The sequence below is a fragment of the Diachasma alloeum genome, unplaced genomic scaffold (genome assembly GCF_001412515.2).
Source record: "Diachasma alloeum isolate Michigan unplaced genomic scaffold, Dall2.0 Dall_scaffold_00296, whole genome shotgun sequence".
NCBI classification, from domain to species: domain Eukaryota; kingdom Metazoa; phylum Arthropoda; class Insecta; order Hymenoptera; family Braconidae; genus Diachasma; species Diachasma alloeum.
In genome coordinates this window covers 1079426-1106412 of record NW_021680435.1, presented here as the reverse complement: position 1 = coordinate 1106412, position 26987 = coordinate 1079426, and positions in this window count along the sequence as shown.

Sequence of the window (26987 nt, the reverse complement as noted above, 5' to 3'; positions counted from 1 at the left end):
TGCTTCCGGATGGAAGCTTTGTAATCGTTCAAAATCAAGTTTTGGATTTTTTGTGTTATGTCGACCGAGTATGATCCAAAAAATCCAAAAATGCAATTTTCAGACGTCGTCCGTACGTGTGTGTATGTGTATACGTATGTAACAAAGTTTTACTTCGATTGTTCGCGAATGAATGGATGGAATTGAATCTTTTTTTAAAGATCGTAAGAGTCCTATCGATCGCCATCAGTTAAAATTTAATGCATCCATTAGTTTTTTTAATTTTCAATTTTTTTCGCAAATCAGTTGTCCCACGATAACTAAAAAAATTTTCTGAATTGCTTGAATGATGGCTTACAGAATCCGTTTGGATGTCTTTTTAACCGAGTTCGAAGATGAAGGCAATAGCAATAACCGTTATTTTGATTTATTAGAAAATTTTCAAAAATTATGTATTTTTTGAAAATCAGAAACCCCGGGGATATCTTTGAATATCATACTTCAAATGATTCCAATCACAGTTTAAAATGTTTGTTCTAATGTCATTAAGTCGAAGTTAGAAGTTCATTATGATAGCTATATTGGTTGATTTGTGTTTATGATGATTGTTGAAAGCTTCGAATTTTTCATGAATTTCTCTGAAAGTGAGCTTTCTGATGGATTCATCAAATGTGCTGTTGCGCATTCATTCAAGTATCTCTCTATATTACAAAAATCGTCATCGACTTCTAGTGATGAAAATTTCTTTCTCGAAATCAAGACTCCAAAATTAAGGGTCACAAGGATCAGATTAAAAGTAATAATAAAGGTCCTGAGGGTCAGATTAAGGGTCACAAGGGTCAGAAAAAGGTCCAAATAATGGTCATACAGGTGCGATTAAAGTTCATATGAGTCAGATTAAGGGTCATGGAGGTCAGAACCTAAGGGTCGCAAGGATCAAAATACGGGTCTCTATATTATCTCTCTATATCAGAAAAATCCAAATCGCTTTCTGGTCATGAAAATTTGATACTCGAAATTGAGACTCCAAAATGAAAGGTCAGATCAGGCGTCACTAGGATTAGAATAAAGATCATTAGGATCGTGTGGCCAGTGGAGGGAGCAGGGGACGTAGCCCCTTAGTGTATAAATAAAAATTTTCTATTAACGTTTTATCGAAGGGCTGAGGGGAGAGATAGACCTGTTAAAAAGACAATCGGTGGTATAGAAGAAAGGGATAATAGGAATAATAATGATGATATCATTCAACTAATCAGAAAATCTAACAAAATTAGTTAAAGAGAAATCTTATTTAATTTGATAGAATTAAATAAACAATGAATTATATATGATAGAAGGCAATGATATGCAAAATAACTATTCGGAAGCACATTGCTAATTTATTAGCAAAAATAACTATACTATGTACAATACAAGAGCAATTTTGCATTTATTTATTTTTACAACTATTGACTAGAGGTTAGGTACTGAGCGATATATGAATTAGACTGTTAATAGTGAGCACTATTAGTTGCATGCGGCTAGTACCGCTCACTCATCTCTCTTCTTCATTTTTTGATAATTTTTCGCAATTGAAACAAGTATTGAGGATCCACGCCTTCTAAATTTCTAGCTGATTAGTCAAAGAATGCTATGTAATTTTTAATCGAAATCGTGGTTTGGGATGTGAAATAATACATTATGTCATTAAGCGATGAAAGTATTATCTAACGAATGTGACTTAAGTATTATCCGAGCCGAAGACGAGGATTATAATTACATTCGTCAAGTAATACTTTTATCGCTGTGTGCCATACACTATTTTATTTCATTGGGCCCGAAAACCGCGATCTGACCGAGCGAAGCGAGGTTTATCGGGCCTAACGACATGAATTATCATTAAGGTGAGCGGTACAGGCACCACGTCCCCCAATATCAAAATGAAACACACCCTTCAATCATGAAAGAATGTCTACATACAAAATTTCAATCAATTTTTGATTAAATCGAATGATTAATCTCCTGTCATAAAATCCGGAAGTATTGATCACCTTGATGATGCTCGATATCACGTGAATTACGCATTAATAACTCGGTCGGGTCCTTAACTCCACTTCCGAACTTGGGGAAACTCGAGCATGGAGCTACTGCATGGCGATTAAGAGTTTACGTGTTTGCCACATTGAACCCCCATCGTTCTATATATAAAGTAAATCGACGCTGCCCTTGGGAACTTCCCTGCTATGAAAATCGAAGGTACACCTAATTTTCACAGATTATCGAAAACCTTGCGTGTCGCTAACACCATATTCGCCCTCATCGATCACCCAATTTCCCCTGCCCCTATTTCCAGTGGCACGTGGGAAATCATCCAAACCCTCGAGAATCAATACCTCTATCGTCACTCTAAAAAAGGTAAGTAAAATCGGAACCGACGTAGAACAAATATTAAGAGTTTGGTTATGTGTTTGGAGTTATTTATTGCAACTCCTGAGTGGTACCAATGATAGCGCAAACCAGAGACAGACTCGTTTAGTATAAGAGTGAGGTTAGGGACCGTTTGACTCTTATAAAGCCGTCAAACTACGGCCTGCCGAAACTTTCCTAACATATCGCGACCATTACTGGTACAAGCCTCCGACGACTTACACACCCCTGACGATTTGCCCTGCCGCCTTCGCTTCGCTTCCTACAGAACTTTGTTTATCGAATAAATATTGGGCGCGTGTTGTACTGCTGGTTCCTGCCGCTCTTTTTGGACATATATATTCAGCGCCATCTCCATCTTCCTCGTACCCATGAACGAATCCGCCGTTAAGTCTCGATTGTCTTGTCATTTGTCTCCCGAAAAGTTGTTTCAAGAGTATCGAGAACTATCTCAATTGTCCGAAAGGTTAAGAATTCTGGAATCGAGTGAGGCTATGACGGCAGAATCGAGTCAATTTCACCCACAATATCGAGTAACAGATAGAAACTTCAATAAATTTAGAAACCTCTTGTCTTTAAGGTATATCCCTAGAAAACGGGTTTTTCTTACGATTATCCTCATGCTTTTCATAGATAATGTTTATAATATCCCTCAGCTATTGAAAAAATTCTAATTTCTAGCGACGCGAGACGTGGGCCAAACGGGGTTATCAGTCTCCCCGAACTTGATTTTCTCGTCTTATGAGCAAATGGGTCTTACGATGCTCTTAAAAAATGAATCCATGGTAGATTAATAAATTCGGAATATGGTGAATTGTTTGGAAAATTTTGTAGTACATAGTTTCTGCAATATTCAACTCTAAAAAATGGAAATTTTGCGAAAGTATTTCTTATTCGATTCAAACAATTAATTAACAAACAATTTCTTATTCAATTCACACAGTTATTGTCGCCTTTATCAGCAACATATGGGGATAGAAAAAGTCAATAACTTATGAGAATGCAATAAATTGAGTAATTTAGAATTTTTTTTCGGAAATCGATGGATTTATTCCTAGAAAACACTTTTTTCTTAAGATTGTCCCGATGTTTTTTATAGATAATGTTTATAATAGTCCCCAGCTATTGATAAAAATGCTAACTAGCTGTACTACACAGTTTGGGACATGATAAATAATGAAATGTAGGCTTGCAACACACGAAGCGTAGGCCGAACAGGGATTATGGATCCCCCCGAACTTGATTTGTCTACCTTATGAGAAAACAGTTCTTACAATGTTCTTAACAAACTAATGCATGATAAATTGATAAATTCCGAATACGGAGAATTTTTTGTCAAATTTTGTACTACACAGTTTCTGGGATATTCAACTCCAAACAGTGTAATTTTCGTGAAAGCATTTCTCATTTGATTTAAACAATTAATTATCAAAATTAATTGATAAAAAACATTGGAAAATGTATGTGAATTCAATTTTACGATAAAAAAAACATACGTCCCTTTGGCTGTGAAGAAAAAACAATCGAAATGATGGGACTTATGCCCCTCTGGCTATACGGTGACGATACACCAAGCTGTGCCAATGATTTTTAAATCTCACCATCATCCCCCTTAAAACAGAAAGAAAGCTGCATCAAATAGTAGATCAACTTGAATCAATGAGAGGGTTGTTTTGAATCAAGTAGAGTATCAACTGTTGACTTGAGTAGAGGCCATCGTGAATCAAGTTGAGCTCTACTTGAATCAAGTCACCAACTCAACTTGATATTTTTTGAGATACTCGATCCAAGTCAATGAAATCGACGTGAAACAAGTACATTCTCGGCTTTATTCATTCCAACTCATATCAAGTACACTTGAAAATTTTCGTCTCACTTTCTTTTTCGTCTTTTCGTCTTTTCGAAAAATCAAGAAAATTCAGGGAAAAATTGAGAATTCATGTCATTGTGTATCTGAATATTCATGTTTCACTGAAAATTAAATCAAGTTCTGAAATTTGGATCTTACTCCCACTGAAGACTCATGAATTTCCTTAAATTTTACTTCAAACTTGAAATTTCATAACCATTCTTTCTCTAAATTCGATCCAATATCACTTTTGAAATTTCAAAAAAATTTTAACAGTGTAGAGGCCTCGACTTGAATCAAGAATGTTTTTCGTTGCACCCTGGCCCCTCGCAATTGTCCCTAAACTCAATATTTCCATAGATTTTGCAGCATTTAGCTGCATTTACTATAATTGACTCCCTAAAAAAACCAATTTCTCCTCCCCTTCTCAGCAACCATCGACATTTGTTCTTTACTGCCGGCATTTTACACCTGTACGAGCGCGTGAACAGCCAAGTATCACTTAATAATAACGCCTCACTTAATACCCCCCATGAAAATCTTCTTCGATACTTTTCCACACCATCCGGCTGCCGTAGCCCCGAAGAGTGAACGACTTCCGGGCTTCGCTAGTGAGTCGTTCTTCTCTTCACATCTCTTCGACATATTCACACGTACAAATAATAAAGAAAAAAAAAAAGAAAAAACAATTACCCAGTGATTTTTCCTTCGCTTATCCTTCGAAACTCAACACGTAGTTTCGCCCTCCTCTACCACCCATTTCTAAGTGCGAAGCTTTACTGCTGTGCGCTTCGAGCCGCGTAAACGGTAATAATTACGGGCGATAGTATACGCAGGGTCGTTACCATTGGTATTAGAAGTGGCGAAGAGAAGGAGGATGGATACAGTGCTTGGGTATATGCAGAGGTGAGTAGCTAGTGCTGAGGGGTGTCTACCTTCTGGATGATGTTCCCGTCCACAATTCACCGACGAGAAAACAATGGGATGGTAAGAGGAAGAAGCATTTCGCCACGAGAAGAAAACAAAACGTATACAGTCTCATGAATCCGTTTTATTGCTGCGTAAAGACCATGAGCATAATGCAGTCTTCTCGTGTATAATTCGAAGGAAGAGGAGCACCAGGGGAAGAAGTGTTTGAAGGATATAGGGAAAACATTTGCCTTCAGCGAAAACTTTTAACAATTTCAAAGTCGTGCAATACACCAGATGTGTAACGACTCGGTACAACCTCAACTTGTCAATTATTGAAATGAGATAATTATCGTTTGCTGGCTGTTTGAATCGTCAGGGAATATGGAGACGGACAGCTGCACATCTTATTCTGTTCTGCATACTTCTTTTACCTGAGCTATCTTTATCCTCTTCACCTCAACTTTCTAAACATCGAGCAACTCTTAAACGCGTGCTCCCTGTCGTGTCATTATCCGGCTGTGTGAGCACCCGTATCTCTTTTGGACCCTGTGTCTTATCTCCGACCACTCCTGATGCTACCGTATTTGGTACCCACTTACACCAAAATATACACTGGGCTATCGAAATGACATGTACGACGCGTTTGAGATGACACCGGGATAATAGTTATTGTCATAAAAAACTTGTTTCGTCTACAATGTAGGAAATTGGTTTTCTCGGCACCGGTCGAGGAGAGAGAACCACTTGAGATAAAGTCTGCATTGCTAATGGAGAATGAAATTGGAAGCCTTTGCTTCGATTCAAGAGGGAAAATTTTCTTAATAGAATAGTCGATGAACGGGTTATTTCTTTGGGAGGGAAATTGAGGGTACTTTCGGATGTAGAACTTGCGATAAATCTGTGCTTAGCAGTGACAATGGCATCGGTGGGGGGAGGGGGCGAGCAGCGAAAAGAAGGGTTTAAGCTGACGTTCTTGCCAAGCATCAGGGGATATACTCAAATGGATCGTCTACCGAACACCGGATTAATTCGCAAGGTGGAAGAGATACGTTTTTGAATTCTTACGGTGATTTCCTCCAATCCACCGTCTTTCTCCCAACAAATCTTATTTGAATTATGTTTTAATCATTACCGTGGAGATACGGTACCCGAATGTATAAGGATTTTCCAGTAGTAAAATGCGTTTTTCTCATTATTCAGATGTAGAATCGTCAAAAAACCTAATTCTTTGTAAATCTCAATATTATGCACGTAGGAAAAATTGAAATTGATATGAAATTCATGCACCTGTAAATAATAGTAAAAGAAAATTGACGAGTCGGTCGAAACGTCAGTACCCGAACGACCAAAGGCCCTAAACACGAAAGACGCAGTTTCTTGTGCTCGTATACCACTTTAAATGATTCTTCTAACGTGTCGAATTGATTAAAATCTTTATTCAATTAGTTATATATAGAATTGTTATATTTTTCTCATAAAGGGTCGTCTTTGGTACTTCATAGAGTCTGCTCAGTGCTCCTAAGCTGTGCCCAGTTTTCAGAGCTGCTAGTGCCTTTTCCAATTCCTGTGCACTGTAATTTTTCTCTTTCTTCTTTTTTAATTTTTCTCTGTCATAGTCAATCATTAAATAATAAATTTAATCCTCGGAACAATCTTTTGACGAAGAGAAGGTTGATAAGGTGCGGGAAAATTTGTTTGACAGGTGAGGTCAAGTGGATCGTTCGAGTATAGCGACGTTCGAGTTTTTAATGCATCAGTACCCGAACATCAATTTGTCAACGATTTCGCGTTTCTTTCCCTATTTTAGGATTTCAATCACTTAATCGATTCTTGTCTTCACCGTAAATAATGATTTTATTTAGTTGTTGTCTATATTTTCCTCGGTTAAGAGACGGCGCCTGAAGGTGTCGTGTCAGTGCAGTCCGTCACAAAATTAAGATTATAAAAAGCTTCCTATTTCAAATCTAAACAATTGAGCTTGGGTCGAACAAATTATAGTTTTTTGTTTCTACCATAATTTAATTGAGAATAAAAAAACGGAGGAAAACTGTATAGAAATTTCGAAATACGTCATAATTAGTAGTATGCGTTGGGGTACTACTACCTTGACGATATATTGCTAAATGAGTTTCAATCTTCTTTCTGCAATTGTGATTATCATGTCACCGTAAAGTGACCATCGAAAATTGACGTACGAGACGAATGAAAGCAAAAGATACAGTATAAACATCCAACTGGTTAATGCGTATGTGCCCGCCGGGGGCCCCCCTCGTGCACACGCGGCTCAATCAGTGCCGCGTACGTGACGCCGCGCACTCGACCTAGCCAAGGTCGTGACCACCTGCATTCTACGTGTTCTTTGCCAAGTTATCTTCCACAGTGTTGCAGGTGATCCCCCGTGCGATGTTAACTCGCGGCTACCCCCACAAGGGACGACATTTTCTGGATGTCACAGGGGAATATCACACAGTGGTTGTGCACTTCAAGGTCTGTGACCTTGATGGAAAATATATTTTCTTGAGGCTGTGAAGGGCACTCCAGGGAGTTTCACCTGCTGCATAAACGGTTGCCGATTGACAGTGGAAAAAGTTATTGACACGGGGGCAATGAGACAGAGAAAAATACCACAGTGAAAGAGGGAAATACAATGAACGGGCGGACAGGTGGTGTGCAGGTGAACCAGGATATTTTGATGATCCACGTGTTCCACTTAGGGTTACACATTTTGTTAACTCATTAATTCGTCCTTTCCGTTACTGAAAAAAAAAATTCAACGGAGTAAATACTCCGGTATGTGATTTAGCTTGAGGGTCAGGGGCATCCCCTTAATAAGTCCAAAAATGTGAGGCACGGCTGTGGATACTTGGCAAAGTTGAACCAACAGCGGAGAGTATTCGGGTCGTGATACTGTAGGTGAGGTGAGGAAGGGGAAGTGGTCGATGAGGTACGACGGTATGTCCGAGAAATGCCGTCAGCCGACCAGCTGATCCTGGGAACAACGCCCGAACGCGGCTTCTTGCAGGAATTAGGGCCTCCTTGATTTAAAGCCGACGGGGAAGGTTCTCACACGCGGCTCTCTCTTTTCTCAACTTTTCTCATTTTTTATTGTTTTCGTTTTTTTTCTTCCTTTTTGTTTTTACTCATCCGTGGCTCTCCTCAACACACATTGGTCTCGTGCCAATTGGACCTGTACCCGAATTTACATCGGTCCTTTTCTTCAATGGGCATCCTCTGCCTTTCTCCAATTGGATTTTTGTCAAAGTGGGGGAAATGAGCGATACTGGGTATAAGGTAGCCCATCGTTCTCCCTGGCTGAGACGCAGGTCGACGGACAGTTCCCAGAGCCGTTTCTTAGCTTTTAGCTTGTGTGGTGTGTCGATTGGCCCGCGGGGGATTGTTTGCCGAAATTCTTTCAATAGTATTCGATGAATCTATCGAGGCACGTCGCCGGTGTAGTTGTAGCTTGTGTGTGAGAGGTTGGCTTCTGGGTGCCGCGAAGAGGTCTCTCTATACTCAACCACGGTATGTCGTTTTACAGTGGATCGTTAAGAGGACGCTTCTTTTCCACTTTGATGACCAGGTTATGTGCATGTGAGTGTGATGCCGGCAGGGATAAAACGTGAAGCATGGGAATTCTCGATGGTGCTCCATCGGTGGGCAAACGAGGCCTATTGGATTAGCCTTGTCGATTGGTTTTGTGCTTAATTACCGCGGTATTCCAATAATTTCATTATTGATTGCTGTCATATTTGGAGGAAGATAAGGAATTTATCTGGATTCCTTTTGGAGGTCTGACTATTTTAATTCGTTGGGGTCTTCATTAATTATTTTTATAATTAGTGTCGGTCGAATTGGTTGTATGAAGAATAAATTCTAATTGAATAGATTACTCATGTGAATATTTCGATTGACCATGGAAAGAGATCATTCAGTGGTATTGACATTATCATAATATTATTGAATTCATTTATGGCACTAACTCGCAGAAGAATTATGAGTAAAACTTATTTTTCTTCAAGGCGATCATAGTTGGGTCATCATGTATCAACATTCAAATCAGTATGATTTCTACTTGCCCTCAAAAATGCAGAGCTTCATCAGAATTGTATCGATTGGTAATTGCGACTCGGTCTTGCTTTTGCGACTTTCAGTATTGGAACCTGGAACCTTTCGCATATGAATTTACTAACGAATCCATGATACCACATAACTGGATCTTTTGTTAGGAACTTTTCTGTGCATTTTAATGTTTTGGGAACCCAGTCATATTCCCAGATATCAATACTTGAATATTCTGAAGCACATACAAATTTTATCCAATTATGCATTTTTTGTAGAATAATTTTCATTGAATTTAGGCTTACTGCAATTTTTGTTTCAATAAATTTTGTACTAAATTAGTAGTATAATTGAGCCATAATTCGGAAGAAGAATTGGAGGGATTTAAATAAAATGACTAGAGTGAAAATATGTACGGAATATGCAGGAAATTCTAGTATGGGCAGTGTTTTTCGTGTATCAAAATAACGAATTTCAGGTATTACTAAAATTTTCCAAATCAATCGACTATCTCAAAATGTGTGGTTTACGTATACTGTCAGATTTTTTTGAAATTTCATGTCAAATATGATAGTAATTCTCATAAGAGTGACATTAAATCGGATTTAGGGGAAAAACGGTAATGAAATTTCTAGTTTTCGTGAGAATTCGAGGTAATTCATGAGTTTTAGGTGGGAATGAAATGGAAATTTTATAACTTGATTGAATTGTCAGTGGAACATCAATATTCAGAAACAAAATTATCTGAATTTTCAATTTTTCCCTGAATTTTCCTGATTTTTAAAAATTTTGATTGAATAATTGAACTAAAAAATCTAGTATTCCATTGATTTTTATCTCATTTGAACAGAAAATCAATGGAATATTTTATTTTTCAACGACAAGATTTCCTGAAATTTTAGTGGAGCTTGAAGACGATAAAAATTTCCGGAATTTGGCACGGAAAATTCAGATGACAATTTTTAACAGTGTATGATACAGTCATTTTCGAATTCTGCGCACTGAATGAGCCACCGTATTCAATCCCAAAAAATTTGTATCAGAACGAAATTAAAATTCTTTGATCAGTCGCCGGTCAGGATTTGAACGCGGAACCTTGTGCATGTAAACTCATAAGTCAACTCACTGCGCCGGACAACTGGGGTAAACAAGTGAATTTCTGGACGGGGGTTAGTTTTTTAACGATTTCAACTGGCATTGAATACTCCATAAATGGCATGAAGACTGTACTGTACTATAATCATATGATCAATTATTTTTTCTATTGATCGACATTTAATAGATGAAAAAAATATGGTCCAGTCGTCCAAAAATTAGTGGTTTCGATTACATTTGACTATTTTTTAAATTAATTATTCTTTGTTCTGTTATTTTCACTTCAAATAATTCTTTTCTGGTAATTAAAACATTCTTGAAGGTATGGAAGCCATCATATCCCAATTCAGGCGATTCTTTTATTTGAGATCCCACCACCAAACTCGAATTTCCCTTAACCGTCCAGAAATTGGCCTGTTCACCCTAGATCTTCATATATGAGAATCTCTCCTTATTTTAATGCCCTGCGGCTGTCATTCTTTTCTTCAGTGATTTTTCTCTTCTCTTGGATTCGAACCGATCAGAGCACAGCAGTCGAGGCTTTTAACAACATTTTACAGATACTTCGCAGTTGGCGGTCGTTCAAAAATTATGTAAGCAAATTTTTGGACCATTTTGCCTTCCTACCCTCCTCTCATCCTATGTCATCATACTCCTTCTGTTGGTAACATGTACTGTCACAAATCCCGAACCTCCCTCCCCCCCCGGCCAACTATGCTTGCGTAATGCTGGAATGCCTCCTCACTGTTCATTTCCTGACAAGTATCCCACAAAATATTTTTATTTGTTTTTATTCATAATTAACGTGACCCAAAATTAAACGAGTATTTACCTAACGCATATGACGTACTTATCCTTACCTCATTTAATTACCCATTTGGTATATTGAATCAATTTTCATAATTTTTGTAATAATTAGTGGTGGTAATAGTACTAACAAGAAGATCACTGTGACATTAATTACTTAATACATTCTTAATACTCAGTGGGTCACGTGGTAAATGATAAATTTGAAAGATCTAGAAAAAAATATGAAAAAAATCAAGAGTGATTTAGATCGTATACTTAAAGAAGTTCCGTGAGATTTTTTATGTTCAAAAATTTGAAAATCCAACTACTACTATGATATTTTTGGCGGATATTTTCATTCACAAAGCTTTTAGACACTTCAAAATGAGATGTCAAATTTAAAAAAAAATCGGAGAAAGTCCGGCGCGGCGCTCATAACGCGACCAACGGAGTGTTAAATTAGTTCGTCCGCAGCACTGGTCTATCGAAAATTGTTCAGTTTAAATTTATCTTCCTTCACGACCAATCATTATTCGCAGGATGCTCGATTTAATTTAGTATGATTCCCTTATGGGTTTAATACAAAGTGCGCATGCAAAGTCTTATCAAATTTGGACAGTTTAAGCTTTATTTGTTACTAGTCCCAGCCATTTTTGCATTTATCTAGGATCTGAACTGGGAACCACTCGCACCTGAATCTATCAACGGAACGATTTTGCCACATAGCAATCAGGTTTGCAGTGATAAAGATTTTGCTTCATTCTAATGCTCTGGAATCTTCATCGTTTTTTCAAATAATTTGTCGTTGAATATGGTGAATTAAGCATAAACACCATTCGATAACTGATGTTCTGAATAATTAATAATTCCACTTGATTTCTCAAGAGAAGACGCCGATGAATATTGAAAAGTCTTTGCTTGGCGAAGGGATCCATCGTAGGACTTGTGATATATGATGAGGCATTCTACAAAGTGGAAATAATGTTAAATCCACTCCCGTATTTTAAGGTAAAATGTCATTTTTCATTTTTACCTTAAAGATGCCGCTCAGGCTGCAGTTTTCATCCTACACGGAGAGAAATATTCAATAAAAATTACCAGAAAAAAGATGTAAAAATTACGTTTCGAAACGTAATCTGGGAGCGAAGTAAAATTCAATAAAAAGTGTCAATCGTCACGTACATTCTACGATCTGTTCCGTAAAAATTACTCATCCGTCCGACGCCTCACGGCTAGCCATGAGTCACCGTGAGGGGGAGATTTTAACAAAACGTTCCGTAATTTTTCCGGAACTTTTTGTAAAAATTCTTAAACATCCAAGAATTTTCATGTTCTGAGGCATAATAAGTCTTGAAATTTCTGTTAGATTTGACAACTTCCAGAAAAATTACGTGACTTTTTCGTATTTTTTCGGTGACAGACTTATGCTCTTATATTCCTATAGAAATTCATTGAAAACGATTGTCGCTCGCGGATTACGTGAAATGTTCCGTAATTTTTCTTGAATATTTCTCTCCGTGTATTCAATTTGTTTTTAATGTTAACCTAGTCAACTGAGTCTCCTTCCCCAAATATTTGGAAGTACTCAAGGGCGGCCCAGGTGAAATTTGAAAATCTTTGATTGTTGAAAATAACTGAAATTTTCATTTTTTTCATTTCTTCAATTAAAGATATTCGTTAACTTCCAAAGAGAATATGTATAATTTTTCTCCTGAAAACACCTTTTATATGCTATGTTGACGTTCAACAACTCAGGATAATAATTTTTCCACTGTATGAAAAAAGGAAAAAAATGGGTTAATTGAAAAAATTAAATCTTTCTATGATCCAACCATGATAATTGATAAAGTCCCTAGTTTTATTCTATGGAATCTAACGAATATTTTGAAAAAAACTCTTTAAATCGGATGAAATTTCTGATGCGAGGAGCGTTTTAAAGCCAAAAATACGAAAAACGACGTTTTCGCCTGATGTACCGGGTAAAATGGGTTGGGTACGCATATTTTTTTGGTTTTTAGGTACCCCATGATATAGCTGAAGTCGCTCGATAGTTATTTTCATCAATCAAAGACTTTCAAATTTCAACTGGGTCCCCCCTTAAATAACTTGTGACCTTAATTCATTTTCTTACACGGTTAAAAATTTTGGTCTGAAATTTTCGGTGCACTTTTTGGATTTTTTTATCGAATATTATTACCACTGAAGTTTTAAGGAATTTCCTCATTGAAAATTCAGAATTTCGTGGAAAAATCGAAGAACATTTTAAATTCCATGAATGAATAGAAAACCAGAAAATTCCGGAAAATATATTCTTGAATTTTCAGGATAGTGACACTAGATGGGATGTAGAGGGAAAAAATCATGAAATTTTAGATTTCACTGAAAACTCAATGTAATTTGGCACTGAATATTCATATTAGATTGGAAATTCAAATAAATTAAGGAATTCTCGTCTTTATGCTGCTTAAAATTCCGAAATTTTATCCCCCTAAATCGCATTCAGTGTCACTGTCCTCAAAGATAGTGGTCAATTGTCCGTGAAATTTCATTTTTTTTCTAACGGTGTAATTGAATATTGGATGAGCCGAGTAGAAGGGAGTCAATATCTAATTTTATTACTCATCTCTCAATAAATCAATTAAAATGGATCATCACACAATTCAGCTTAAGATTCCATTGAATGTACGATGTGTCACAAATGTCAAAATGATTGAAAAATTAGTTCAATAAATTCACCCACCCATTATATTCCAAACCCATTTAACAACTCCATTGCAAAGAACCTTGATAAGCTGATACATGTATCGTTCATTGGACAACAAAGCTTGAGTACCAGATAGCATTTGGTCGGTGGGGTCGGAGGCCTCCCAGCGTTCAAACAAATAGGAAGTTTGTTCACAGTCTCCACAATAGGTGGAAACCGAATGATATGTCTAACTAAATACGTTACCCATTATATATAGACGTTCTTGTGCATTGAAGGGGGTATCAAAGGGAGTACCACGGAACCTTTATGATGGTTTCTGGGTTTGGTACTGTACCACTCGTCTCTCTCCCTCTCTTTATCGTTCCTCTCTGCACCATTTTCCCATCCACTGTGGTTAGTCTTCCCCTTACCTCCCTCATCTTCCTCTTGATCGCAATGTCGACTGTATGGTTATACCTCAATGTTTCCCCTACGATGCATCAATTGCAAAATTGAAATTTTAGCATCAACAATAATTGCCATTGTCGCCCAGTTGCTAACGCGGCTGTGAATGTATACTCTCTATACTTGTGTGTTCAGGGAGAATTCTGGAAACGGTACCACTTGAGTGGTTCTCAATTTCCGGGTGACTAGTCAAAGGTAAATATTGGGGATGTATGTTGACTGATTTTATTCTTCTAGAATAATTGATTCAACGAATTTAGGAAAAAGTCAAGGAAAGCGATTGGGAAGCAATAATAAGGTTAATGACGAGACAAAGAATTAATTAGTAAAGCACTAATTAGTAATCTCAGGACTAAAATCTCATTACACGCAATGTTTTCATATAGATTATAAATTACTAGGATCACTAAATGCGTAGCAATCGACACCAAAATTTCAATTACGGGGTCATTGAACATTATTTATTCCAATAGTCATTTGAATTCGTCACAAATAATGAATCAATCAAAAATCGTCAGTGAGTCAGTGTGACCAATGGACACAGTGGAATTCCTGCATTATCGGCCGGCTGCACGACTGAGGTTTTCCATGGTTTCCCTGGCAGTCAAATCCCGAATGGTGTGCAGTTGGGTATAAAGTAAGTCGGCCCATGGTAACGCAGATAGGGAAGGGAACAAAAGTGTAAAAACCCGACAAAGTATACATAAGGAACCAAAAAAATATAATGCATCATCCACATTTATCCTCGTCAATTTCCGTTTATCATAAATACTAAAAATTTATCCTAAAATTTATTCATCTCACACATTACCCAGTCATTGACAAATATTCAGTAATAGTTCGACTCAATATAATTTAATAAATAAGAAAAAATATCACTTTCTTTTGATTTCCTAGTACACGATTGCATAGAAATGAGGAAGGTACAAGAAAACTTCAGAGAAGTTTGCAAAAATTCAAGGAGTTTCTAGAAATTTCGAGGAAATTCAGGGAGTTTCTAGAAAATTCGAGGGAATTCAAGGAGTTTCTAGAAAACTCGAGAGAATTCCAGGAGTTTCCAGGAAATTCGAGGGAATGCAAGGAGTTTCTAGGGAATTCGAAAAAGAAGAAAAGACTACGGACGTATCCACGTACAATTACACCTGTATCGAAGATACAGCCGCTTGCAATTTTTTTATGACTTAAGGACTGGTCAACTTCGTATTTTTACGTTTCAGACCATTCTACATGACTTTCAAACAAAATTAGAATATATAAAAATAGAACGACTTCAATGCCCCCATTCGGAAACAAAAATCTGTCATTAAAAATTTTTTTAGTTTAGAAAGCTCAATTTTCCCAAAAAAACTGCTCAACGTTGAACGGAAATAAACGATTAACCCGCATGTACATACCGACCTGACATCTCGTCCTTGCGGCCGGGGTCCATATGTCACACCGACCTAATACACGCTATTGCCATCTACCGCGTGGCCGTTGAGACAGTTTGAGCGCTGAAGGCCCCGTACGTTAAGGCTTAACGATAATATTCGAAATCACTTTCCTTTTCGAGGTGCACCGATAGGAAGGATTAGTTATTGTTAACGAATGGATTTAGTTGGAGGTTAGGGTCTATTCGGTCTCACCAAACGTTCATTCGTTAATAGTTAACAAATCTATATTTGAGGAGCTTTCACGGAAAAAATTATTTGGAACTAGGTCGAAAATTATTTATTCACCAACTAAGTGTAGAAATTCACCATTTAGTTGTTGCAGTTCACCAACTGGTTGGTAATTCATTTTTTTTTAACAACTAGTTAGTGAATTTCAACAACTAGTGTTAAAATTCACCAAATAATTTTCTCCGTGTTGTTTCACTCGACTTTCACATTTCAAATGAACCATTCGTTAACTATTATCGAATATTTATTTGGTCATATTCAACTCTACCATTCGGTAATAATTAACGAATCTCACTTGAAATAAATGAATCTGTGTGGACCAACAATTCCCCGAACTTGATGTTTTAGTTTTGTGATATTTTTCCAACGAAGTGCGTGAATTTTTCCGCGATCTACGTTCATGGAAAAAGAGATTGGCACTAGGCGGAACAAGATTTAGTCGACTTCCTCGCTGCTCTCCCTCGCAGGAAGAGAGGAATAGTTGGTGAATTAAAACATCTAGTTGTTGAATTTCAGCACATAGTTGTTGAAATTCACGAACTAGTTGTTGAAGTTCAACAACTGCTTGGTAATTTTTTTTTTAATAACTAGTTGGTGAATTTAAACAACTAGTTAGTGAATTTCAACAACTGATGGTTGAAATTCACCAAATAATTTTCTCCGTCTGATTTGACTCTACTTTCACCTTTCAAGTGAACCACTGCTAACTATCGGTGAATATTTATTCGGTCATATTCAACTCTCCCATTCGTTAATAGTTAACGAGTCTCGTTTGAATTTCAAATAAATGAATCAGGGTGGACCAACAATGCTCCGAACATGATGTTTTAGTTTTGTGATATTTTTCCAACGAAGTCCGTGAATTTTTCCGCGATCTACGTTCATGGAAAAAGAGATTGGCACTAGGCGGAACAAGATTTAGTCGACTTCCTCGCTCCTCTCTCTCGCAGGAAGAGAGGAACAGTTGGTGAATTAAAACAACTAGTTGTTGAATTGCAGAACATAGTTGTTGAAATTCACGAACTAGTTGTTGAAGTTTAACAACTGCTTGGTAATTTTTTTTTCAATAACTAGTTGGTGAATCTAAACAACTAGTTAGTGAATTTCAATAACTGATGGTTGAAATTCACTAAATAATTTTCTCCGTCTGATTTGACTCTACTTTCACCTTTCAAGTGAACCACTGCTAACTATCGGTGAATATTTATTCGGTCATATTCAGCTCTCCCATTCGTTAATAGTTAACGAGTCTCGTTTGATGTCAAATAAATGAATCAGCCTGGACCGACAATGCTCCGAACATGATGTTTTAGTTTTGTGATATTTTTCCAACGCGAGTCCGTAAATTTTTCCGCGATCAACGTAGTGTTCATGGGAATAGTGATTGGAACTCGGCGGAACAAGAATCAGCTGACTTGCACGCTCCTCCCCCGCTCAGGATGTAAAAAAAATGAACACCCACCAACCCTGGTGTTAATTCCGCATAACTCCTAGATTTTATCTGTCTCCAATAAAATTTCTTAGGAATATCAAACGTGTCATTAACACGCGTTGAAAATCAAAATTTGAGAAGAAAAACGTGAGAAAGATATGTTGACATTAATTTACCTGTAATATATTCGAAAACGTACATTATTGTCACGCAACCTTATCATCACTGGATCTCTATGGATTCCACGACATCGAAAACTAGTAACGTTAGTTAATGATTTCTGGGGACTCGTTGACTCGCGAAATCGTTTGCGCAACTGATGATGTATCACCTCCAAAAACACCTATAAAGGCCGAAGAATATGTTAATAAATCCTGAAAGCGAATCACTGGAGCATCACAGCCCAAATAGACAAGTGGAGTAACACCATTCAGAGGGCAGTGAAGCGACTCAACTTTGCCTAAAGGCTCGGAAACATTGGCGAAATACGTTTGGAGTACATAACGCTCCCCATATGCATTTGCCATTTCCAGTTTATCTATCGAGTTAGTTTGATGCGGTATTCTTGTACGTTAAATCACCTAACCGTTCTCGCATTCAGAACATTGAATCTCGCTCCCAAGGCGAACAATGGAGCCGTCAGGTAGAGATTGTCAAAGTTAAATAGCCCGGATTCTTGGTCCACTCCGTCATCATCGATTCATCGATCGATTCCCGCTTCCAACGGCCTTGACACACACTTGTGCCCAGCTAGTCCTAAAAATACCGCGTGGGAAGGTGCGTGGTCCACCAAACGAACATAAAACAGCCAATGAAACAAAAAGAAAAATTGTTAACAAAAACCTTGTAAAGAAATGGGAACCAAGAGGAGGGTGAAAGAGTCAAATGAAAAATAAAATGAAAGACAAAATGGTAGGAAAGAGGGACAAATAGCCGGCGGGAAGGGATACGTTCGTAAAAACCAAGCACTCTGTCGAACAGAGAATTGGACAAAGAGGCGAGATATTCACGGATTGTATTCCACATGTGCCCTAAAGCGAGACAGACATACGGGCTTTGTCGGCATGCCTGCTAATTAGTTTACTAACTTATCGACTCGACGGCGTATTTACAACCACGGGCGCGCGTTCATCCGGGCTATCGGTATACACACAAACACATCCCCCCCTGTAAATATAGAATAAAACATTGAAGTTGTGACGGCTCAACGTCACCATATGGCTGAGGTGTTGCCGCAAGGTACATATCGAGAACAAAATAAGCCGCGGAATCGCGTTCGATCTCCTTTCAAGTTGACGCGGTCACAAAGTGGTGAAGGAGGGGAGTGAGGAGGAATAGAATGCACTGAATCGCATCTGCCTGATCGGTCCCGATAGTCGCGTTCCAAGAGACAAATTAAGTTCTTGCATCGTGTGTATTAAAAGAGTAAGATAAAACTCGTTTGAACATTTTGATTTGCTCTTCTCTGGTTTTTTTTCCTTCCTCCATCAATCCTTCCCTTAAAAATACATTTCAATACAGGCAATTATGCTCGAAGGTAACTGGATAGGGTAGTTGATTAACCGACGCAGAGAAGCGTATTCGAGGAGTGAAGGAAAAGAAATGAAAGTAAACGAATTGAAGGAAGGAAAAAAAACTGTGGATTGGCGATATACTTTGGCACGAGGTAAAAGGGGTGGAGAGGGGCGTCGAAGCGAACCGATGAAATCTCGACGAGGGATAATTTTTTAACGTTATTACTACCCCCTGGGTCTCACCCCATTCTCCAGTTATAGCCTTCGCTCTGATTGGCAATTTCGCGTCTTGAATTTTTATCCAGCATCCATACAGCTGGCCATCTCTCGGCACCACCCCACATCCCCCACTCGCACAACCCCTTCGTTTTTAAATTATCCGCGAGATTAATCAAGGCGTCATTTTTCACGTCCAATTTGCAATAAAAAAAGCAGAAGAGGGAGAGGAAATAAAATGCTAAAAAATGGCAGGAAAAGGCCTGTCGACGTGTTGCCGCGCACTTACGAAGGAGTAAACCTTATTCTTAATTGATATATTCTGCATTAATTAATCCTTCCAGGATGGACTACTCCTTCTTCCCCCTCTCCACCCACCGAGGTATCTCGTTTTTTTTATCTTTCCTCCTTCCTTAATTAGAGCCAGTCGTAAATTTCTTTCATTGGACATTCCTTTTTTTTCACTCTTTCCTTCGATTATTAGCGCATACATCTTCGCAACCCTTTATTGGTCGTTCTGCTACCCAAACTCCGTGGGTCGTTTTTCTACTGACGCCTTTTTTGCGGATTGCCAGGGCATCTGCTGGCTGCCTCTCTTCCAACCCCTTGTGACTTATCTCAATGTCTCTGATTAAACATAAGAGCTCCAATAATTATTCCGGCGATTCTCATTTTTTTATTCCTAGCGAAATTTGTCGAATTAATTGAATACTCAATCTTTTTTTTCATTAGGTTGCAGTTCTTTTTTCGTTCTGCCAAATAAATTATCACATTTCTTCGAAATTCTCCACTATATGGAGTACTACACTGTTAAAAATTTTTGGCTGACATTCTAGGTACATTTCTTGGAAATTTTGATGAGTTCCACTAATATTCCACACGAAAAGATTCAATAAAAAATACGTATCTTCTCCGTAATTCCGGAGCGAAATGTGGTTGTATGACATTTTACAGAACTGTCACAGAATATTTCCAGAGCGTTCCGTAATTTTTACTGAACATTTTTCTCCCTGCACGCTCATTTCGATAGAAATATTGGACTAATGATGTGTTCACCTTAGTGGGACGAGCGTAAGGTCATTTACCTTACATCATCTCTCCTATCGTGAATAATTCCACTGCAACAAAACTATCCCCAACAGAAAATATGTATATTGCTACCAAAAGTAAATTTCACTAACTACAAAAGTTTCTAATTGAGACGTGGACAGCTTTGGATGATTAAAAAGTATTGGTTAAGGGAAGGGACATGACTTTCGTTTGAAAAGAGGGACAAATTTTCAAAGAGAAGTTTAGGTTCGTGTAGAAGCGCGCAATTGCGGTTCCGTGGATGCCTGCTTCTCCTAATGAAATAAATCTACCGACCCTGATGGTGGGATACCAAAAAGGGTTGAAGTTCGATTCCCAGGGGGTTTTTTGGGAGGAGGTAAAAGGGAGGAGGTAATAAGGGAATGGAGGGGGGTGGGTGGAGGACAAACCCGTAGTTCAAGAGAGTTGGAGAGAGTGGGCTTTAGTCCCACTGGGAGATTCGTCGGTTGTACTGCCAGGCGTTGAAGCGATGTAATTAAAAAATATACGACGATGAAATAATATTGGCTACAAATTGAGTTATGCCGGTGAAATCCCTCAGCTTCTTTCTGTATTTAAAAAAAATGTTGAGGAAGTTTCTCCAGCCCTTCTCCCACCCCCTTCCACTTGAACGGTTTTTTTTTTCATTACTCTTTAATAACCCCTTCTTCTTTGGCCCACTGGTGATTCTCAGAGTCTCAAAGGACACTTATTCACTTTTCACGATTTTCATGTTTTTTTTTTTATTTATTTGACATTTAATTGAATAGAAAAAAAATAATGATAAATGAATTATTGTGAATTTCATTAACAAGTTACAACTGAAACTTTGAAATGTTCCAACATATTCCATTTCTCATTGTTCGTGGTATACACAGCTATGGGTAGAGGCAACACTCGTTTTGCCCAGGCATATCACAAAAGACCGCAGAAACGTTATGCAAATATACGACATTCGAGCTCGTACAACTTTTCCAACCGATATACAGAGTCAGGTTGAAGGAAATTCTGGGCGAAATCCGTGGCACTGTTAAATAGAATGAGTGAGAGAGAGAGAAAATACTCCTGTCTGGATCAGTTTTGTCGAAATTAAATCGAAAATTAGACTCGGTATTAAAATTCGCGCCCGATAGAGATTGAAGGATAAGAGGGGATGAGGACCACAGTGGTTTTGTGGTTAGAAAGATGGTGTGGGGGAGGGAGGGGGACGCTGGAATGAAAGTCTCTGAGTTATGGAGATGGAGGAAGAGAGCCAGAGTGATAGAAAGATAGGGAATAGTTCCTCCGGAGAGTAGGAGTGAGGTTAGGATTTGGTCTTCTGGTGGATGAAGATTTAACCGAACGAATTCCATGCTCCATGCAAATCGGAGATTTCGAAGGCTGCGGAGGGAGATCCCCTGAAACATTGAGGACATGGCGCAGAGAGTGAGAGGATGAGATTGGAAGAAAGAAAGATCGGTGGGATTAGAGATTTGTACGAGTTAATCAGGAGGGGGTCACCTGGAAGGAAATGAGAACCTCTGGAATAAAAGACCAAGGCCTTATTTAAAGTTTTATATAATTTTTGCAGGGTGGTGAAACAGTTTGCACACTCGGTGACGTCTCGGAGGGCGCAAGAATGAAGGAAAAAGAAACAATGAAAAAGTTCTCACGTACAATTACGTATAAATCAACGTTGGTTAATAAGAAAAAAAAAATGGATAAAGGGTTAGGCGCCGTCAACCCCTCTCCCCGCGTATAACATTGATGAAGTAGGGAGGGGATGCGTCGAAGGGTTGGTCGCTCCTGCACCGGCACCAATTTACGATTCATTTCGACGAAACTGCCGCCACCGTTGGTGTTGCCTTATATCGCTATTTTACCGATTTGAATAATTAATTTTAATAACGAATTTTCCTTTACTCCATCTTCCCCCGCTCCCCCCTTCATCCACCATTTTTCCAATGTACAACATCTTTCTTCATTTCTTTTTCTTTTTTCTCCACTCCACTCTTCACTTTACCTTTCTTTTCATACCTACCACCTTTATGGAGTAATACTCTGCCTCGGACGTTTGACGTAAGGCTTGCTCCCCCTCTTTTCTATTGTTGAATAAATTTTTAATCGTGAAGGAAGAAAAAAAGAGTTCTACAACCTCGAGATTGTGCAATTGCCTGTGGGCGTTTTTCATTCGGTCGTTCGATCCCTCAATTTCCTTTCTTCGAGTTCTGGAAAATCAATTATAGTGAATTGATTCAGTTTTGTGTTTGGAAATGAAATAAACTTGTTATTTGCCGGTCCCACGCGCTGGCAATGGGAGGGCTTGAATGGTTTTATTGTCGCGACACCAGGGCTCAGCAGGTGGAAATCGAAGTTGAACAATAACTCTCGGAATGGTGCTTGCCTCCTCGAGGGGATACAACCAATGCAAATAGAGGAACTCTGGATTTTGGCACAATTTCTCAAGTCCCTGAGCGATAAAATGAATCAATGACTTTTGAAGAATAAAAGTGATTCCGAGAATCGACAACGAACTTTCTGAATTACAGATAACCATCTTTCTTCGATTTTACGACTCTCTTGATTAACGACATTGATTCCCTCAAGGGGCTGTGGTCCACCAATACGTGGGTGTCTGGATTCAATAAAACTGAAATAAAAATCTTGAAGAGAAAGACATTTGATACCATGGATTGGCCAGAGTCGTTAATTGATTAACATTAATAGTCCGAAAATCCCTGTGTCATTTGCATGAGCTAATTGACAGGACCCAGTGTGTGCCTCACAGATACCATCGCGCCGAGAATACCGCGAGTGCCAATGCTGCACAAACCTACATCCCGGACTCTGCGCATTATAGGAGTAATGACCTGGAACCCACCGAGAATCCGTTTGGCTTTTACGATCGACTTTACATTCTGTTACGTCCCTGGTATTTTTCACCATATTAAGTGCTGACATGCACAGAATTGCACATTACGGAAACTACAAAATGCGGAAACAGTGGGACGTGACTCAAAAATCTTGAGAGGAGCGCGAATAATGGCTGATGTTTCGGCTGAGTTGTTAAGAGAGGCCTTGCTTTGTAATCTATATGACATTTTGTATTGGTAGTTTAAATAATTTTACACTGTTAGAGAATAAATATAAAATTGAATGGACAATTTCCTCAATTCTGATTTTGACCGATCAGAGTGCAGTATTTGGGGTCACGTGACGCGTTTCACACTGATAATTTCCCTGCAGCCGGGGAAATTATCAGACTAATATGTGTCCCGTAACCCCGAACACTGCACCCTGATCGGCCAAAATCAGAATTGAAGAAATTGTCTTCAGAATACCCCTCGACCTTAAAAATTCATTGGATATTTTCTTCAAGTTTTCCTGCATATCAACGATCGGGATCAGTTTTGCAGTAAAATCCCTCGCGGTGCGCGCTGGGTGCAGTGAACGGTGCAGTGTTCGGGGTTATGGGACACATTTCACCAAATATGAGGAATATCTGTCAAATTCGTAGAAAACAATTGACAGGCTACCGGGAAATTATCAGGCTGATAATTCCCCTGCAGCCGGGGAAATTATCAGTTTGAAACGCGTCAAGTGACTCCAAATACTGCACTCTGATTGGTCAAAGGCAGAATTGAGGAAATCATCAGTAGTAATACCACGAGACCTCCAAAATTATCGGATATTTCCCGATTGTTTTGTTGCGTAGTAACGAGAGGGAGAAGTTTTGCAGATTAAAATCGGGATTTTTGTGCAAAATTTATCCCGATCGTTGATATTTTTGTTATTTTTGATAATCGGATCCTTCCCAACCTGACTCATTTTGACTTTCTTCATGACTTTCTTTCCCTCCACAGGATAATATTTGACATTTATTTGGTTAGAGAAAAAATTGCAGAGCTTAGAGGAAAATTATCAAAAGCTACAGGGAAATTATCAAAAGCTAGGTGGAAATAACCGCTGTAATTTTAATTGAGAACTACTTCATATTATTGAATACTGAACTCTGATTGGCCCAGGGAAGGCCAGATCCGATTACCAAAAATAATCCGACAAATACTCCTCGAGCTTCAAAATTAATCGGATATTTCTCTCAAGCTTCCCTGGAAACAAACGATCGGGACAAGTTTTGCAGAAACAACTCTCGTGCAAGCGCTCGAGATTTTTTAACCTACAAAACTTGAAACGCTCATTTCTTTGCAAGGAAATTATCGAGGAGTACTCGATGATGTTGAACCTCTTAGGGTATTACTACAGAAAATTCAATGGAATTCCAAATTTTTTCAGCAACAGAAAGACGAAAATGCTTCAACTTAGTGTTTCAATCAAGATGTGAATTTCAAGTATTGAATTACACAGAATTTTTAATTAGTTTAAAATTTAAACATATGTTTACTTGAATTTTACTGACTTATATTTATCAATCGTGAAATAATTGACTTGCAATTTACAGTTTGTATCCATTTTTTTAATCAAGTTGTGAATTTTGAATTCTGAAATTCTTTCCAACTTCAATAAAACTGTCACTTGATAAAAATTTCTAATATGTTCATCGGAAATTTCAGCCAAAATTTTTTAACAATGTATAATAAGGTTCTAGCATTCTCATCATCTGCAGAAAATTTAACAAGGCAGCTCGATTACGTATTGGGTAGTCCGATAGTAGCAAGGATTTCCCAAAGAGCCTCATTGAAGGTTACGAAAAGATCCACCCATCATAAATTTTTTTCCCATCCTAATTAGTATAGAATTGTTCAAAAGTACCTGGTCTCATTAGGATATAGAAATCTGAGCATTTATTGAAGAGATAAAATTTTGATGTATCTCAAAACAAAACAGGCATTCCATTCTTAAGGCGAGACTCATCAGAAATCATGTACAATGAATCAGTCCCTACGTTTGCTGTATTCAATCCTCAACAAAAAATGCAAGAGTTGAGTTGACTTCTAATTATAAGCAAGTGGGAAATTGATTTCATCATAACATGTTCAATATATCTTTGGTAATAAATTAGTAATTTAGTTCTGAATGGAATTTCTATGACGATATGTTTTAAATTGAATTCAATAACTCATTGAATTCAATATTGTCCCAACGTTGACAGGCAACATTGCTTCAACGTTGGCAACCAACATTGTCCCAGCGTTTGTAAGGCAACATTCCCCTAACGTTGGAAGCCAACATTGTCCCAACGTTTAAATGTTTGTCCTTTCCCTGAATATTGGTTTCAAAATAAATTTTTTCAACAACAGGTGATGCAGTCAATCTCATGATCGAGCTCGGTCTAGATGGCATTGGAAAGAATCTCTAATAAAAAGGAGAGCAATAGGAATATTTCCTATTTTTCACTGAAATTCTTCTATATTCAGTTCAAAATGTTGCACAAAAATTGGTATCAATTATTCAATGTCCAATATGAATTGTATTATATTGATAATGCCAACTGTGAATCACTTGATCGATCGTGTTGATATGCGCACGGAGCGCGCGTTCGATCTCGTATTTTAAATCACAATTGGATGACTTTAAACAAATATTTCTTCAATTATCGTCAGAAATGATCGGTCACAAACACACATAAATGCATTCATACATCCGGACATGATCTAAAAATAGCTTATTCGAACTGAGGCCAAAATTAGTCATCCTGACTCAAAAAATTGGAAATTTCGGATTTGACGAATACAGTGCTTCCATTCGAAAAAAAATTGATGAGGTGTCTTCTACCCGCAGTTAAACAAGTCACTCGTACCATTTCATGATACTAAGCATCACGTGGCCAAAGGCAGACAAGTGCAAACCTGGAGCATATCGGCGGGGGTGGAGGAGGGGGGTTTGGGGGTAGAGGAAGAAGCCAGTGATATACACCACTATCACCCTCGTATTTACTGCAGTGTCAAACCAGGGCGACAACTTGGTTACAAATTAGTGCTTTGCACCGTTCGCGAGAGCCTGGTGCTTCTCCCCTACTCCAGGCTTCCTGCGTATACGCTACTCTTACAACTGTGGCACTCTTGCCTCAATATATCGAGAGCCTTTCCAAGCCACGGTATACCTCGTATGTTTACGTTCCTGGCAGCTGCTCCACGAGTGTTGCCAATATTGGTTCTCAATTTAATGATCTCCGAAGCGTATACCACCATGTCGTAAACCTTTCGGCGAAGATGCTGGTGAGGCTAAGGCTCTCTATCAAATTAATTGATTGAGGGTATTTAAATCAAGATTGGAAGAAAACCGAATTCTGGGGTGGAGATTTCTTCTTATACATGATTCAGGAGATGATTTTCATTTTGAGAGTCTCAAGAATATTTTTATTGAAGCATAATTTCTCGGGGGTGAGTGAATCGCAATTTCACTTTGGAGTGCTCTTTTTATGATGATGGTGATGTTTTCTCCTGCAACTATCACCTACAAGCACGCTGCTCCTTGGATCTGCATACTCATCGCGACTATTTTGGATTCCGACGTAATTTACTTTGTTAGTTAGTGCGTTATTCTTGTAGGAATACGATGAGTCAATACCATCAGGCAACATTTTCGTCAGTCATGTAATAGCCAAAAAAGCAATGACTGAAGTAACTTTCGATTTTATTTTCGTAGATTGGCCACCTCTTTCAAGTAGTGTGATTGTGAATCCATTAATTCGGATTCCGAGTTTGCTGAGAGTAAAAAGTAAATAATTCGGAAAAAACGGTCTCCAATTATTACACTGATCAATTTGCATACTTTACTCGAATTACCGAGGCCTACCCTTAATCAACTTGCAGAATCTGCTTGAATTGAGTCCAAGTTGACATGATTCGGTCCTGTTCATATCGAGTCAAATATCCAAAAAAAAGGTAATGACTCAAGGAACTTTCCATTTGATTTT